General features: G+C 23.7%; 1 protein-coding gene and 1 long non-coding RNA gene across 2 annotated transcripts in view; one reads left to right on the top strand and one right to left on the bottom strand.

Annotated features, from left to right (window-relative positions):
- Positions 1-16,438, top strand: part of LOC129606751 (protein bric-a-brac 1-like) — a 68,545-nt gene that overhangs the window by 28,447 nt on the left and 23,660 nt on the right. The gene's annotated exons all lie outside the window — the stretch shown is intronic.
- LOC129606752 (uncharacterized) lies at positions 1,711-14,592 on the bottom strand. The gene is made up of 3 exons (XR_008696774.1): positions 14,438-14,592; positions 1,801-2,075; positions 1,711-1,747 (listed from the first exon to the last, which is right to left on the bottom strand). It is a non-coding gene; the product is annotated as an uncharacterized LOC129606752 (long non-coding RNA).

Genomic DNA, 16,438 nt, shown 5'->3' with positions numbered 1-16,438 from the left:
CAAACAGACTAGTTCAGTTAAAATGATAGAACTGTAAAAGATTCCATATTAGATTTAAATCCACGGGATTAATATCACCAGATTTTTTGTGTCATACTAGGATCTACAAAATATTTGTTTACAAAGATTTTTTACAAAAATTTTTTGGAAAGAAGATTTCATTTATTGAAGAATTGTAGATTGTAGATCTTAAGGGATTCGAACGAAAGGGATAAGAGAACATCTTCCGATGCTCGCAGCTATAACATCGCCTTTCAGAAAAGTTTATTAAGGCAATTAAAAGAGAAACTCAAAACGAGTTATTGAAAACGAATTTAATGACAAATAACTTGCTCTGTTTTACAAAAATATATAAACAAAAAGATCTAATTTCCCATTGTTATCCATCTTCCTTTCTCTCCCAAACAATTTGCTTAGCTTAAAATATTGTCAACAAAATTAAGAAGCGCCGAACAAAATGAAAAAGACGTAACATTATGCAACACAACGATTACTGTATGAACACATGCTCTTTATATTTTATTAATATTGCATGTTCAAAAAAATTGTACCTACAAATTATTACTTAAAAAAAAAACTAATTAGTGGAATCTTTTACTCAAATTATCTCTCTGCTCAATATATAATAATTATGTACATTAAGAATTAAAATAATTTTTGATACTCTGTATATTATACTTATAAAAAGTGAAAAAAAAATATAAAAAAAAATATTAAGTAATAAAATATTTAAACATTAAAAATTACAAACATATGCATATGTACATATGTATATTCAAATTCATACATGTTTGTACAATTTAATAATACTTTTATTATTTTTATATAATTCGTTTTATTATTTTATTATTATTGAGAATACATTGTTTATGTTGCATGAAATTTATGTTAGCGACCTGCTATAGACGCCAAATAAATCAACAGCTTTATATACAATGTACATACATACAACATGCATACGTTACGTATTTACGTATGATCATGAATGAATAAAATACACCAATAACAAATAATAATAATAATGAAAATAATAACACTCATACATTACGCCATCATAAGGGATAGAGGGAGAAAAAAACCTTAAAATAATATTTTTATACAATAGAATATTATATTATAAAAATTATAACTAAATTGATTATATCACATGTACACATATATGAATTTATAAAGTATAATAATAAAAAAATATATGTAATTAAATATTAGAAATAAAAATAATAATTATGTATAATGCATAAAAATCAAATATATGTTGAAAAAAAAAAATATATATATATATATTCTATAATTTATGTGTATCTGACATAATTGCTACACAAAAACATACATATACATTCATATTTAATAATAATTATAATAAAATATAATAATAATTTTAATATAGAAAATAAAATAAGGGAAGAATAAAAGCGAAATGATATTTAAAAAGAAAAAAAAGTAGGTAATTACTGCCTTTTGCTAAAATGTCGATAAAAATCTCCCGTATCCTTTTGTTGAATTTGGTATTTTTTTTTCTGTTTTACTCCTTTCGCTTTTTTTTCATTTTTCATTTCCACTCACATTTTTTTCTTTATAATTATATAATATAATAATAAATTCTATAATTTTATACGAGTCACAGTTAATTTTTTTCTTTTTCGGAAATATTATGCATAGTATGGCATTACTACAAAAGTGTAGGATGACCATTAACATTAGAATGCCTCAATATACAAGACAAGTGGGAATCTTGAAAAATACTACACTAAAAACAGAAAAAATTAATATTATTAATGAGCAGAGTAAAAAAAGTAATACCTGAATTATTTTTTGTTTGACATTTACACTTTTTTACATTGAGATCAAAAATGCTGATATTGTGGATTTCCTTTAAAAATCAAATGAATTCGGAACAGCTCCTTTCAGTGAACAAATTTTATTTATTTTCCTTTGCTGCTACAGAACATCCTTCCCTATGTAACTTGAAAGTAAATCGAATCCATGTAAATAATATATGTAACTCTGTATATGAATATTTATCTAATAATACTCCTTAATCGTTGATTCTTTTTTCAACAAAAACTTTGGAGTCACTGTAAGAGATGTAAGAGATATTCCTTTAATTTAAAATATCTTTTTATATAGTCCGAGTGTAGAACAAATCCTTATCATTAATCTACCTAGTTTTAATATCATTATATACGCATCAAATATTTTTAAGAATTTATTAATAAGTTCGAACGTAATTATAAAAGAAAAATTATTATATTATACGATATATTTAAGAAAATTAATTACATATATTGAACATTAGATAAAATATAAAATAATAATATCTATAGATATTTATTTTTTTATTTTAATTAACAAAATAAGAAAATATTTTCGTATCGAAATTCAATTTAAATAATTAATTAATTTATTAATTCTAAATAGTATTGATAAGTTAGAACAATTGAGAGTGGCGACAGTGTTATAGAAAAAATAACAGTTTGTATTTTTAAAAACGTGGTCTGCGTGGGAAGAATAAGAACGAAAATATTTAATAAGAATATTGTTTTATATTTTATTAAGGTCCTTGAACATTTCTAAGTATAACAAGAACGAAGACTCCTTATTTAATTTTTTGGAAATCTACCGCAATATAATAACAGTATTTTTTTTTAAATTTAACTTAATTTATTATAGACGTGTAATAGTTTTTCGATTCCAAAACTGGTAACTTATCGTAAAATTGCCCAATTAAGTTGTATAGTAGTATTCGCTGTGAGATATTTTATTAGAAATAAAACAGACGTTAACCAAGATTTACTATAATTTTTAAATGACTTATTATGTTAGGGGAACCAACCAAACTTGCCGAATTCTTTTCGAAGCTAGTGAATTGACTACCATTTGGTTAGTATACACGGCGAATATATAAATTCGCCAATCTTGTTTTACGTCATTGCAGCATTGTACAATGTTGACAGTATTTTAAAGAGAATTATCACAATAAAATTTTTTATATTTTTGATAAGTTCGCGTAAAGAATACGTTGAATTTTTATTCGCTTGATTTTTGCTTGAATTCGCCTCCATTTTTATTGAATTCGCCATACATAAGTTAAATGTAATGAAATAAAATATAACATAAATCATATTTTAAATAAAAAAAAAATTGAACAATTTTCAACCAGAATACCAATGTGTTACCACGCCATCATCCTTTTGATTAGGGCTAAGAAAGATACCAAGAATTTATTAGTTTTGAGAGTATAATGAAGCACTAGGGTATTTGATATTCTTATTTTTTTTTTTTAAATGGTGTTTTTTTTTTAATTTCGGTTACATACAAATCAGTCTTCATATTTTTTAATTTTCATTTTTTTTTTCTTTTTAAATAATTTTTTTAATATTTTATTTATTTATTTTATTTTTTTGCTTTTTTGAATTTTTTTTTACTTAAAGTAGAGTTCTGCCTTCTGTATGTACATCAGAATTATAAAAGATTAATGCATTTTATATTATTTATATTATGCATATACAAACACACATTCATACATAGATACATATAAATAAATTTCTTGAGGTTGGTAACCCCTCTAAACGTAATCTTCTCTTTTTTTTCGGTTTGATCTTTTTTTTTACTTTTCTTGTACATCTTTATTTTTTATTATTTTAGAGTTTTTTTTAATAATCTTTTTTTCTTTTTTTATTATTTTTATTATTTTTTCTTAAAAAAGATATTTTTCATATTTAATTTTGGTTATTTGTTTTTTTTTTATATTTTTTATTTTCATGTAACATTAAAATTATAAATTTCTTGCTGTTCTTAAAATTCTTTCGTATATTACACACAATATATACGAATGTATATTACTGTATGTATGTGTATATAAATATATATGTACACTTTTTTTTAACATATCCATAAAATATTGTTTAATTTTCTGTATTTTTCTTTCATATTTTTATTTCTTATTCTTTTTCTTCTTCTGATGCTTGTTAAATGTACAAAAAAAAAAGAAACTCCAAAAAAATTGAAAAGAAAAATTAAAAAATAAATAAAGAAAAAAAAAATTCTGTTAAAGTATTAAAAACCTTAAAAAAAAATTTTATGAACATGCCTGTATACACAGCTATACTTTTTTTTATATTTAATATTATATAAATATATAAAAAAAATTTAATTCTTTATTAGGTTCAATTCAATGTTTCAAAAAAAAAAGGAAAAGCAGGAAAAAAACGCGCATACATAGTGTTTCAAAAGTTTTCGGACGAATTTTATTTAGTTGACAGTTTCGCAAAATGAAAACATTGCGGACGTCTTACATACTTATAGTGCCAATAGTACATATATTTTTATAATGCAACAACATTTGTATTTCAATTATGTGTTGGCTATTAACTCAGCAGACAACCAAAATCCGGTTTTTGACATTTATTTTTACTGCTGTCATTCAGTACCAACTCGCATCCATCAAAATAATGTTATTTATATATAGTGTAATGCAACAGTAGTGCATAAGTACCACAAAAAAAAACATGATGGAAATGGTATAAATGTGCAATATAGCGAAACTAGTACGAATAGCACAGTGAACTCATATGAAGCGTTTTGATTTTATAGAATAGTTAAAAATATATTGCATAAGTATTCGTCACGGTATGTTTTGCAGTATTGCGTTTCGCAGTTATTGTTTTTCAATATTGCGTTTATGAAAATCTTTATAATTACATGAGTAAAGTTATATGCCTTTAAATAGAACATAAACTTAATTATAAAAACAAATTACCATATCTAATTCTAGGAAATATGTAGGTATGATCGGAATTTCATGGAATTCCTTCGAAAAAAAAATCAATGACGATGAATTTTATTTCCTAAAAAAAAACACTCATTAATAAAATTTGAAAATTATATTCAATTATTATTATTTAATATCCACACTTTTTATTTGAATTTAAAATAATATTACTAATTATATATAATAAAATAAAATTTTAGTTTTTTTCCATATTTTTCTAAATTTTCATTGAATCTGTTAAATGTAATTAAATGATATTAAAATATTTTTGATATCATCATTGTAATCGCAACACAACTATAAAAATAATAATAATATGTAATGAAATTTATTTATTAATTTAATGTTATTATTATTTACCTTTAAAATCTATATAGGCAAATATAAAAAAATTGAAAATTATTGCATTTTTTTCTGCGCATGCAATAATTTCTAAAATCCTATAATTATCCATAAAAAAAAACAATCAGTCACTTTATAAGTATAAACTATGATTGAAATGACAATAAAAATTTTGCAATTAATTAAAGAAAATAAAAAAAAAATTTTTTTTAATAATAATAAATTTATTTTAAATATGTAGTGTGTAAATATATTGCAAATATGCAATTTGTATGCATTTAGTACAAATGTATGTATGTAAATGTATGCAATCCATAACATTAAATAATTATTTCGAATGATTTATTAAAAATGTTTTAAAAGTATAAATTTATTTTTCTTATTTTTCGTTTTTCTGTTATTGAGACAAAAACTAAAATTGCATTGTTACAATGTGACCGGAAGTTTTATTATTATTGAAATTTTAAATATAAATATAAAAAAAAACTGAAAATAATTATAATTTAATGAAAATTATAAAGTATGAAAAAAAATTTAATTCTTTCTTTTGAATAAAAATAATTACTGAATAAAAACAGATTAAACCAAAACCATTTATGTAAATCGAACAAATTCAAATTGATTTCTCAGTAATCTACTTAAGTTGGTTTAAAATTTTAGAATTATTTTTTTACAGTATTTGTTTCAATTGAATTTTTCATTGACTTTGCGAGTCAATCTGTTTCAGTAACATTATTAATGGCAGTTCTTGCTTTTCCAAAAATCGCCTACGAGCTTCTTTTTGCAAAGATCTAGGCTAGATTAGATTAGATTATACATGGGGTAGCAATGCAGCGCGATCCAAGGGTTGGATCTATTGTGCCGCTTTCCACCTATCACACCTGAAGCGCTCCCTAGACACCTACCCTACTGACAAATTGGAGTATTTTATGTCGATCGATTTCTCGCAGCTCTCTTTTAACCACCTAGAGACTCCCTTTTGCTGTTGATCATTTTTCAACACCCACAGAGAAGGTTTATCGAAGTCTCGAACAGTATGTATGCACGTTTTGTCCAGAAACTATTTGATCGGCTTCAGTTCAGGGCAGACTCGCTCTACTATCTCCTTCTAAAGTCCCTCCCGGATGCCCTGACTTACAATTCAAGAAAATTATTTAATCCCATAAAGGACGTGTCGGTCATCCTCCTCGCTAACATGTGAGCACTTACTTTCAAAAATCAAAATTAAAGTGTTTTTAACCAAACAATTTTCAAGAAAAATGTATTGATTTTTTCTTCAAAAAAATTCTGAGTACTAATATTTATTTCGATATTTTCATACCACCCTTAAATTTATAAATAAAAATCAACATAAAAAAAAAAAATAATTTTTATAAAAGTAAAAAAAAAAATTATATACAATATTTTTTTTTAAAGGGGAAAAAAATTAAGCCAATTTTATGACCGGGGTAAAATATTATGCTTTATTATGTTTAAATGATATATTCATAAAAAAAAAAACAGACAAACAAACACACGCACACACAACCCAACTCTTCCTCTTAAATAAAATAACAAGAATCAACCAAAAAAAAAAAAATATCAAAATCTTAAGATATAAAATTTATTAAAAAAAATCATAATAAAATAAAAACTCTAATATAATAATAATAATAAAAAAAATATTTTATATTTATAATAAAATAAAATAACAGAAATGAGAAAAAAAAACATAAAAAAAAGAAAGCAATAAAACATAACAACCGCCAAAAATATTATTAATGGATAAGACCAATTCCAGACACAAATTACGTATGTTAAATATAAATGTGAACATATATATGTACATACATGGAAACATAAAGATAATATCGAATAAAATATAAGTCAAATAGTTGTAATACAAAATATACGAACATACAATCATACATAAATTGTATGTATGTATGGATATGAATTTCCAACATTGTAAAGTCTCATACATCATAAAAATGTCTAGCGAGTTTTTATAATAATATTCTTTATACTCGCAAGTTCTTACATACACACAGCGATAAACATACGTCATGTATAATATATGTAGTCATTTAATATATCAATCCATTCATACAATTTTGTACCTTTTCTTTTTCGTTCATTTTCGTCTTTTTTCTTTCTTAACCATTTATGATGAATGTTATATAACATAAATAATATTTATATACTTGTATATTTGGATGTTCATTTATATAATTTAAAAATAAACGCATTTACAGACAGCACAACAAAACACATTCACAAAAATTCTACTTCTCAAAATTTTTTTTGTTTGTTTGCCTTAATCGTGGCGCAGCAGTTGAATCCCTATCTCCAAAAAAAAAAAAAAAAATGATTAGAAGTTTTAAAATAAAAAATTCCTTTTTACACCATCCCTACTATACCATATGTTTATGTGATTATATTATGAAAAAAAGAAACGATTCAAGAGGCTCTGGTTTCTGTTTTTTTTTTTATCTCATTCTTTTCTAATATCTGGAAAATATTTTTAACCCGAATGTCATTCTTACCCATTCTCACATATACACACAAATAATATTTTTTATAATAGAAATATTTTTTATAGCTATAGACATACTGAGAGACATGCATATAAATAAATTCAACCTGACAGGAGTAGATTTACCAAAAAAAAACCTAAATAAAAGAAAAAATGCTTTTGCTGTTTTTTTTGATATTTTTTAATGATTATTATTTTCAATGTTATATCATTCATTTTTGATTTTGTCAAATTTTCAAAATATTAAAAAAAAGCTAGCCCTAAATCAAATAAAATTAAAGAGAGAACATGAGGGTTAAACTTGTATTTAAAAATTTTACTTGCATAAAATTGATATCAAAAAATTTTGTTTGAAATAACACGAATCTGTGTTCTTCATTCCAGCTTACAATTATATTTTCTCAATTATCCTTCAATTATAATATAAGAAATTAAATATAAAACATAATTCCACAAATTTTAATAACATATTTAAATAACATTTATACACCTGCGATAAGATTGAAAAAAAAAAAATTCATTCAAAGTGACAAAAAATTCATTCTTTTCTATTTTTATTTCATTTTCAAAATTTAATTGTTAAGAATTTAAAAAGATATTTCAGCTTTAAATACACAAACACACACACATATTGCTAATGTAATAAAATTGTTTTATTGCGTGTATTCAAACATTTTAAAGATGGATTGCTCTTTTTAATATTCTTTGACATCTTCCCAAAAAATTATAAAAAAAAATTATTATAAAAATGTTTAAGTTTGAAAGTGTGTGTAGAAAATCTACTAACAATCGGATCAAAAACAAAACAAAAAGAACAAAAATATGTCAAAAGAGAGCCAAAACATAAATAAAAAGAGACGAACAAAATAAGAACAAAAGCAACCATAAAAATAAAAACAAAAAAAAAAAAATCATGCGGTGTGCTGGTTGTATACAGGTAACATAAGTACAATCGGAAACATTAAAACAATAATAACAATAAAGAAAAATAAGAAAAATAGGTAACAAACTTGTTAAAAAGTAACAAACAAATAAAATACAACAGAAGGAAAATCCGATTAAGATTTTCGACTTATTTTTGATTTTTTTTTCTCTTCTTATTTTTCTTTTCGATAAAAAACTATTTAAGAAATTAAAGAAAAAAATAAAAAACAACAATAAAAAAGTAAAGAGAAAATTATCCCATGCCACATTATGGTTACTTCGGCCTTTTTTCATGTAAGTGACTGAGACGCTTCGGCCTTTTTTTTTCCCTTCTAACATCGGGGAAAAAAAGTTTCAAAAGCCTTGTAATAGGTTTTCGAAAAAAAACCTGATGAAATCTATTCAAATTTAAAATCTTTCTTTTAGCAAACCTGCTTATAATTACAATACCTTGTATTACATTTCAGTAAATCGAGATGATAATTCAACAGAATGAAGGAATTAATTTGTATATTATATACTGGCATGTCTACGAGAATTAAAGCATTTTTAAAACAAATTTCAAAATTTAATTAGATCTTGATTACGTAAATTACGTTAAATAACGTAAAGTATCTAAACAAGCATTGCGGTAGAATGCAATCATTTTTGCACATTACACTTGAAAACTTTGAAAAAAATGTGCCTATTATGAACGAAATATTAAAATAAAGTGCGACTCACAACAAAAAATGGAAAGAAACGAAATGATTTATTTCAAATTTTTTTCTCTTTATTTTTTTTTTTTGTTGTTTTTTCTTCGCTTGTCAAAGATAAGAAAAATTTGTTTGAAGAAGGATTCGATGTTATGATATTAATTGCTCCGATAACGATTCACTTTGAAATTTTGTCGCTTTAGGTTTTCATGTGAATCGAAGAGAAAGAGAGAGTTTTATGTTTTGATGATATCTTTGTTTTTTGTTATATTTTTATGTTATTTGTTGTTGTTGTTCTATGGTGTTTTGTCTTAAAAATTTTTTTGTTTCTTTTCTTCTTATTTTAACAAATTTTATTGCAAAATTTGTTATGTTATTAATTTATAAAAGAGTTAATTAATAAAAATTAATTTTTTTTTTATAATTATTATCAAAAAAAAAAAAAAAAAACTGAAAATGAAATAAGATTTTTGGAGGTTGTTTTGTTTATCATTTTTTTATGTTTTTGTTTTTTTTTTATTTTATAATATGAAATGATAAATTAATAAAATGTTTTAATGATAAAAATAAGAAAAAATTTCCAGTTTGAAAAACTTTTATTGGGAAGCATAAAGTTTTCGTAAATATAGGAGCATAGTTAGTTAACAATATTCGAAAGTAGAAATTTTTAATCACAAAGTTTCTTCTTATCTTTTTTTTCTCACGTTTCATTTTCGAATCGTATCTTTGCCGAATTTCTTTAGAAAACTTGAACCTTACAAGGTGACGTCTTACACTAACTTCACACAGAGCTGACATTTTTAATTCTCATTTAATTCTCGGATATCTTACCGTAAAATCATAGTTTAAAGGTTTTCGAATTATTGAATTAAGTAATTCAGTAATTCGACCAAAACCAAAAATTCAAAATTTTTAAATTGTATGTAATATTATTATGTAAATAAATAATTAAATTGTATGAATTTAGTATTCACAGGTTAACGTCAATGTAGGGGTTCAATTTCAAAACAAAAAAACTTAAATCTGGTTCCTTAGGCTTGGTTTTGTACTCTATTCTATTGATAAATTTCTCAAAAGAGAGGAAAAGGAAAATTTTTTAGATAAAATGGTATGAGATGAAAATGAAGCAGAAATGTGTCGATACATTGAGTAATCTAAAACTATAGTTTATTATTTCCTCTAAAAACACCAAAACATTCCACCTCTCCTATTTAAGGTTTCATATGTTTTCTCTTTAACACATACATGTAGGTATAATTTAAAACAAAAAAAAAATAATTAGTTGTTAGGAAAATGTTAAAATATTCTACTCAGATTATATTATTTTTTTTCGGTATTAATTATTTACAATAATAAACAAAAAAAATTATCAAGGGCCCAAAAACAAAAAACAAAATTCTTTTTATCAATTTGTTTTCGGCGAACATATAAAAAATTTTTTTTATTAAGTAATTAGATGAAACAATTTAGAAGTTTTCGTCTTCAACAAAAAAAATTGTACAAAATAACAAAAAATACATATTTTTTATAAAATAAATTAACTGGTTCTTAATAATGTGTTATGATAATATTTAATATCATAACAGAAACATAACATTTGCTAATAATTAAATTTCTGTTAAAATGATAACGACGGTAAAATAAAAAAAAATTGTAATAATGAAAAAAGTACCTGTTAATTACGATAATATCAAAAACAACTTTTAAAAAAAAATATTTTCCGTTAATTATATTTGGTTTGAAAATGAAAATTTCTTTTAAAATACACAAACTAGTAAGAGTTAAAAATATTGAAGTGCTAAGAGTTACGATATAGCTTAATAATCTTTCTTAAGTTAAGTTTCAAAGACTGCCAAAATGTTATTTAAGTTTTAATCAGTTAATTGTATTTTATGAGCCTTTTCTTAAATATGTCTGGTTTTAAAAGAAAATAATTGAATAAAGCAAAATCTTGAGTTCAAAAATTGCCTTGTACTAACCACCCGGTTGAAGTGTGAATTTAACGCATAAATTTCTAAATTTCTATATAACCATGTCGATGATTGAATTGTATAGATACCATAATTGGAAGGGTCAAAAATAATCTGCGGCGTCAATAAATATCAATACTTTTGGGAGAACAAACTGGTTTTGCAAAATGCAAAAGCATTTCCGATAATTCCTGCGACATCTAAAGTATTTTGGAAACTGTCTAATATTTGATTATCCACACTTCTTGTTTTATATTAGTAAACTTAATTTGATCATAAAATTTATTCATATACTCATAGATGCAGACATATTGCATATGCTTAAATAATATTAAAATAAAAAGATGAAGTAAATTATAAAATTGATAAATTAGTGTGCTATTTAAGACGTGAAAATTCAATCAAAAATCCTATATTTCTTTTTAATAAAATAAAAGCCGCATAACATTTTAATTAAAATATGTGAGCAAACATACAAAGTTCTATATTCATAGTAAAACCTACATTCATAAATTTTCATATACACCATATTTTACTTATATAAATTGATACGCCTGTAATTTTATTTTTTATATACATGAATGATCCATTCAATAATACCACAACGTAACATAATTACAATGCACGCAAAACATTTTAGTTAGAAAAAAAAATATTTTCATTTAATTCATCAACAACTGAACAACAACACATTCAATAAATATAGTATAAAATATATATAAAATAAATAAAAAAAAATAACAATAAAATAATAATAAAATGATATTTAATATAATTTTCCAATGTCGCAATACATTATAATTTTATTATTATAATTTTCTATTTGCGCAATAGCAGCTGCGTAAATTTTACATCACTCAATAGACCCATACAATTTCAATATAAGTATGTAAACATACAATACGTACAATCATAATATATATGTAGGTATTTAAATATGTAACATTAGTTAAAAAATATGTTGCACCAAATAAATGCAATATTAATAATAAGAAATAATAAGCGAGTAATATTAAAAATATTTGAAATAAATAAAGAAATATTTTGTATAAATATTTACATACACACGTAGGCATATTCATAAATTCGAAAATTTGAATGTAATAAAAGCCGCCACCAATATCATTCATAACAATTATACGCTAATAGTTAATATTTTTTCAATATTTAATTAGTTTGTTTTTTTTTTTGTAATTTTTAAAGAATATAATATCAAATTAGAAATGTTAAAAAAATATAATTTAATGAAATTATGAATTTTCAATTTATCTTCTACTGGAAGATGACCTTCTAAAAAGTAACATAAGATAGCTTTCAAGACAAGAGAACAAGATTTCAAGAGTCCGGCATATTTTGGTATGACGGACACTATGAAGACGACTCAACTTCTGCAATATCCGCCTGACTAAAACCGAATAGTTTCGTTAATAAAGAAGCATTAAGAGTCAGGAGGTGTGATATCGAGCGCGTTCAAGCATTAGTAAAATTAAATAGGATGAATTTTGGCCACTCCCATATATGCATACATATATGTATGTGATATCGAAAAAGCCGATAGTCTTACAAAATTTAAGCCAAAATCAGGCTTCGTGGCACCCGAACACTTATATGGCCTATATTAACATGCTCCAAGAGAAGGAAACAACTCATCCACAAATAACGCACGAGAAAGGCTGAAACAATTATTAAGTTAATTCGAAAGGCAGGAAAAGTTATATAATAATAATTCGATCCTATCTTAAGGAAGGACCACAAAATTTTTTATCTCCAGTAAAAGGAAAGTGTAGATGGCTTTTACTGATCTACTATTGCCTGAATTAAAATATGCATAAACTATGACTGCGAACGGGTTTTAATCTCTCGGCAAAAATATGTTGCCGAGAAATTGTGATGCGTTATGTCTTATGTGCATCTGAAGAAATTACAGGAAGCCCTTCCTTTGTCCCGAGACGCATAAACTTTGCAGCTTTCAAAGATTTACGGTTTTATGCGCACTAACTTCAAAGGATTAGCTTTGAATTTTATAACCGCACATTAAACCATCGTTACTGTAAGCTGAAAAACTATAATTTCAGAAAAACAAAGGAATGACTAATAAAAAATCAGTTTAACAAAAAAAAATAGTAGGTACATAAAATCAAAATAACGCTTAATAAAGTAAGTAACAAAAAAAAATATTAATTTATGGGTTTCCTTATAAAAAATATTGCCAATAAAATGAAAAAATATACTCTTGAACTTATTTTATTACTTGCGACTTAAACAAATAGGTTCTTTTTTAAAACAAAGCAATTATATTTTTATTTCTTTCACTTTCCTTTTCATAAATGAACTATTAATAATTTTAATTTTTCTTGTACAAAGTCACATTTTTTGTCGGCACATTTTTTTTTGTATAGCTATGTGTATACAACGGTGTAAGTTTGAGTTCCATTTTTATTATGTTCTTTTGTTTTTTTTTCGTAAACAACTTTGTCGTTAATAATATTTTTTTTCTTTTCTTTAAAAATTTCATTATTAAAAAAGAAAAACAAAATATCTAAAATAAATAAATATTAAGTAAATAAATGCATCTTTCAATTTCAACAAAATATTAAAATAAAATTTCAAATATTAATAAAAAGAAAAAAAATATTAAACTCGCTAAGCGGCAATATTTTAACTGTGTTTACATTTTTTTTACTTCATTTTTTAGTTAAACGCACATTATTATTGTTTTTTTCCATTTCATTTGTTTACATATTACGGCTGGCTCACACATCTTATTATAATGCTTATTGTTAAAGCGCAGTGCACCCTTCGGCCTCTTCTGAGGTTATGAATGATTTTTATCGGTCATATATATAGGAAGGTATAGGGGCGTGATTGGGCCGAATTTCATCAGCTGATAGCTTTACTGTAAATCACTTACCGCGATAAAGAACAACAAAAAACTTTTTTTAACAAAATATGTAACAAAGACCTCTACTACATTCTGAATTTTTATTGCTGACTATATCATAGAAAGTAATTAAATGCTTTTCTTGAACTTTAACATTTCAATTCTGTTCGTCAACTATGAAAGATAAGACTATTTCGGAGTATGAGGTTGTTAAAATGATTTAGGAATAGCTCATAAATAGAATGATGGCTCTTTTATATTAAACTTTAGTAATTATCACAGATCACAGAAAAACTTGCTTATAAACTTAAATATTATTAACAATTTTATCATACTTACTTTTACTATCATAACTATTGAAATATCCATTTCCAGATGAAAAGTGAAGCCTTCTACCGAAATAAATATATACTCCTCCTAACTTCTCCATTTAATGTGTATCCTGAATCGGCTCGGAGCGTTATATATAGACACATTAAGAGTGTTGACATGTCTCAGAGTGTTTATTAACTTGTTGACATGTCTCAGAGTGTTTATTAATTTTGAAGGTTTATTGTTGAATATGTTCTTAAGAGGAAGGCTACAAATATAACAAAAGACATTTTTTTTATTTAGCAATTAATAATTATTAAAAATTATTTTTGTATTTTAATAATTAATTAGTAATTTTTAATGAAATATTCTAATTCCCAATTCCTACCAGTTTCTCATTAAAAAAAAGCTCAAGATTTCATGAGGTCGAACAAAAGTAAAATTTATTTTTACAATAATTTATTTTAACACAGCCTTTAATATCGATTGCCATATATTTTTTTAATGAAGAACAAATAATTTTATTCAGCCGTATTATAAATGATTCTTGAAAATTTCATTATAGATGCTTGTAGCAGTAATGCAGACACTTATTCATACATATATATTATAAGTATAACATGCACTTGCAACAAAATATTAAAATACATACATTAAAAAGTTCCATAATATTTTCTAAACGTTTCTGAAAATTTTTAATACTAAGGCACAAAATAATGGCAACGGAAATGTTTTCTTATTATTATTTTATTTTTATTTTATTAAAATATCACGAAAAAGAAATATTCTTTTCATTCATTATAATTTTTATTATGTTGCTCTCTGTCTGCACTGTTTAAAAAAAAAATAATATTTTTTTTTCCAACAATGTTTATTAAAAAAAAAAAATTAAAAAAAAATATTATAAATAAACAAATATTTTATTTCTATAACATTTTTAAATTTATAATATTTGAAATACCAAATAATAATAATAGAAATAGAAATAATAAAAATAATAATTTCTCTTGAACTCAAAAATGTTTATTTTATTAAAAAGATGTAAAAACAAAAATATAAGCAAAATTTATTTTTAGTTCTCATTTTGTATTTAAATTTCGTATTATTCATACATAAAATGAAAAAGGCCCCATGCATTGTGAAAAATACAAAAAATATACATATATTCAAAGACTGGATTAGTGCAACGAACTTAAGCTTTGCTTTTTTTTATAATTCTGATATATAATATTGATTAGTAATATAAAATTAATTATTTGCTTTTAATTATAGAATATAAATTGAATACTGTAATAAAAATTAAAACTGTTATACAATATGTACTGTGAAAATAAAACTATTATACTGAAAAAATTAGCTTGAACATGAAGTATTTGGCACGTGCTTAATATAAAACTAAAAAATCTAGTATAGTGTGCGTGTATAATACACGAATGAATACATGTAATTTTCCCTCTCAACCACTCTACCAATCAACACCAAGTCAGTTTATCTATAAGTGTTATACATGCACGTAAACTAGTATTTACCCTTTAATACTAATTAGTCTATTAACAAACTATGTAAAAGAATATTTTGGAGAAGTTGTAACACGAACTTCTTGAGATGATTTTTGTAATTTTATATAAAAATTAAAAAGCAATTGAAAATTAAAAAAAATTGTAGCGGTCCTTATTTTAAATACAGTTTCGATGAATGTAAGCGAAAAAATTGTAATACAAAACGCTATATCTACACTTATTCTGTGTTTACAATTATGTAAGGAAAAATGAAATTTTTTGCTTTAAGAAAAAAAAAAAATATTTTGTTTTTTAATATTTTCTTTCACTTCTTTAAATATTGTTTGTTGTCTTGTTATCCAAGACAGGGAAAAAAATTACCAAGTAAGAAGAATTTGATATTGGAGTCGCTATATTTACAAGAGTTATTTGAACAAAAACTTAAGTATAAATATAACAAAAAATATTATCAATATTGAAACTGCCACGATGTTACCCTGAAAAGACTTGTTATAAGATGCCAGTTTAA

This window comes from Condylostylus longicornis, unplaced genomic scaffold (genome assembly GCF_029603195.1).
Source record: "Condylostylus longicornis isolate FDR11 unplaced genomic scaffold, ASM2960319v2 ptg000022l, whole genome shotgun sequence".
Taxonomy (NCBI): domain Eukaryota; kingdom Metazoa; phylum Arthropoda; class Insecta; order Diptera; family Dolichopodidae; genus Condylostylus; species Condylostylus longicornis.
The sequence above is the reverse complement of the archived record's forward strand: the minus strand, read 5'-3'. Positions and strand labels throughout refer to the sequence as shown.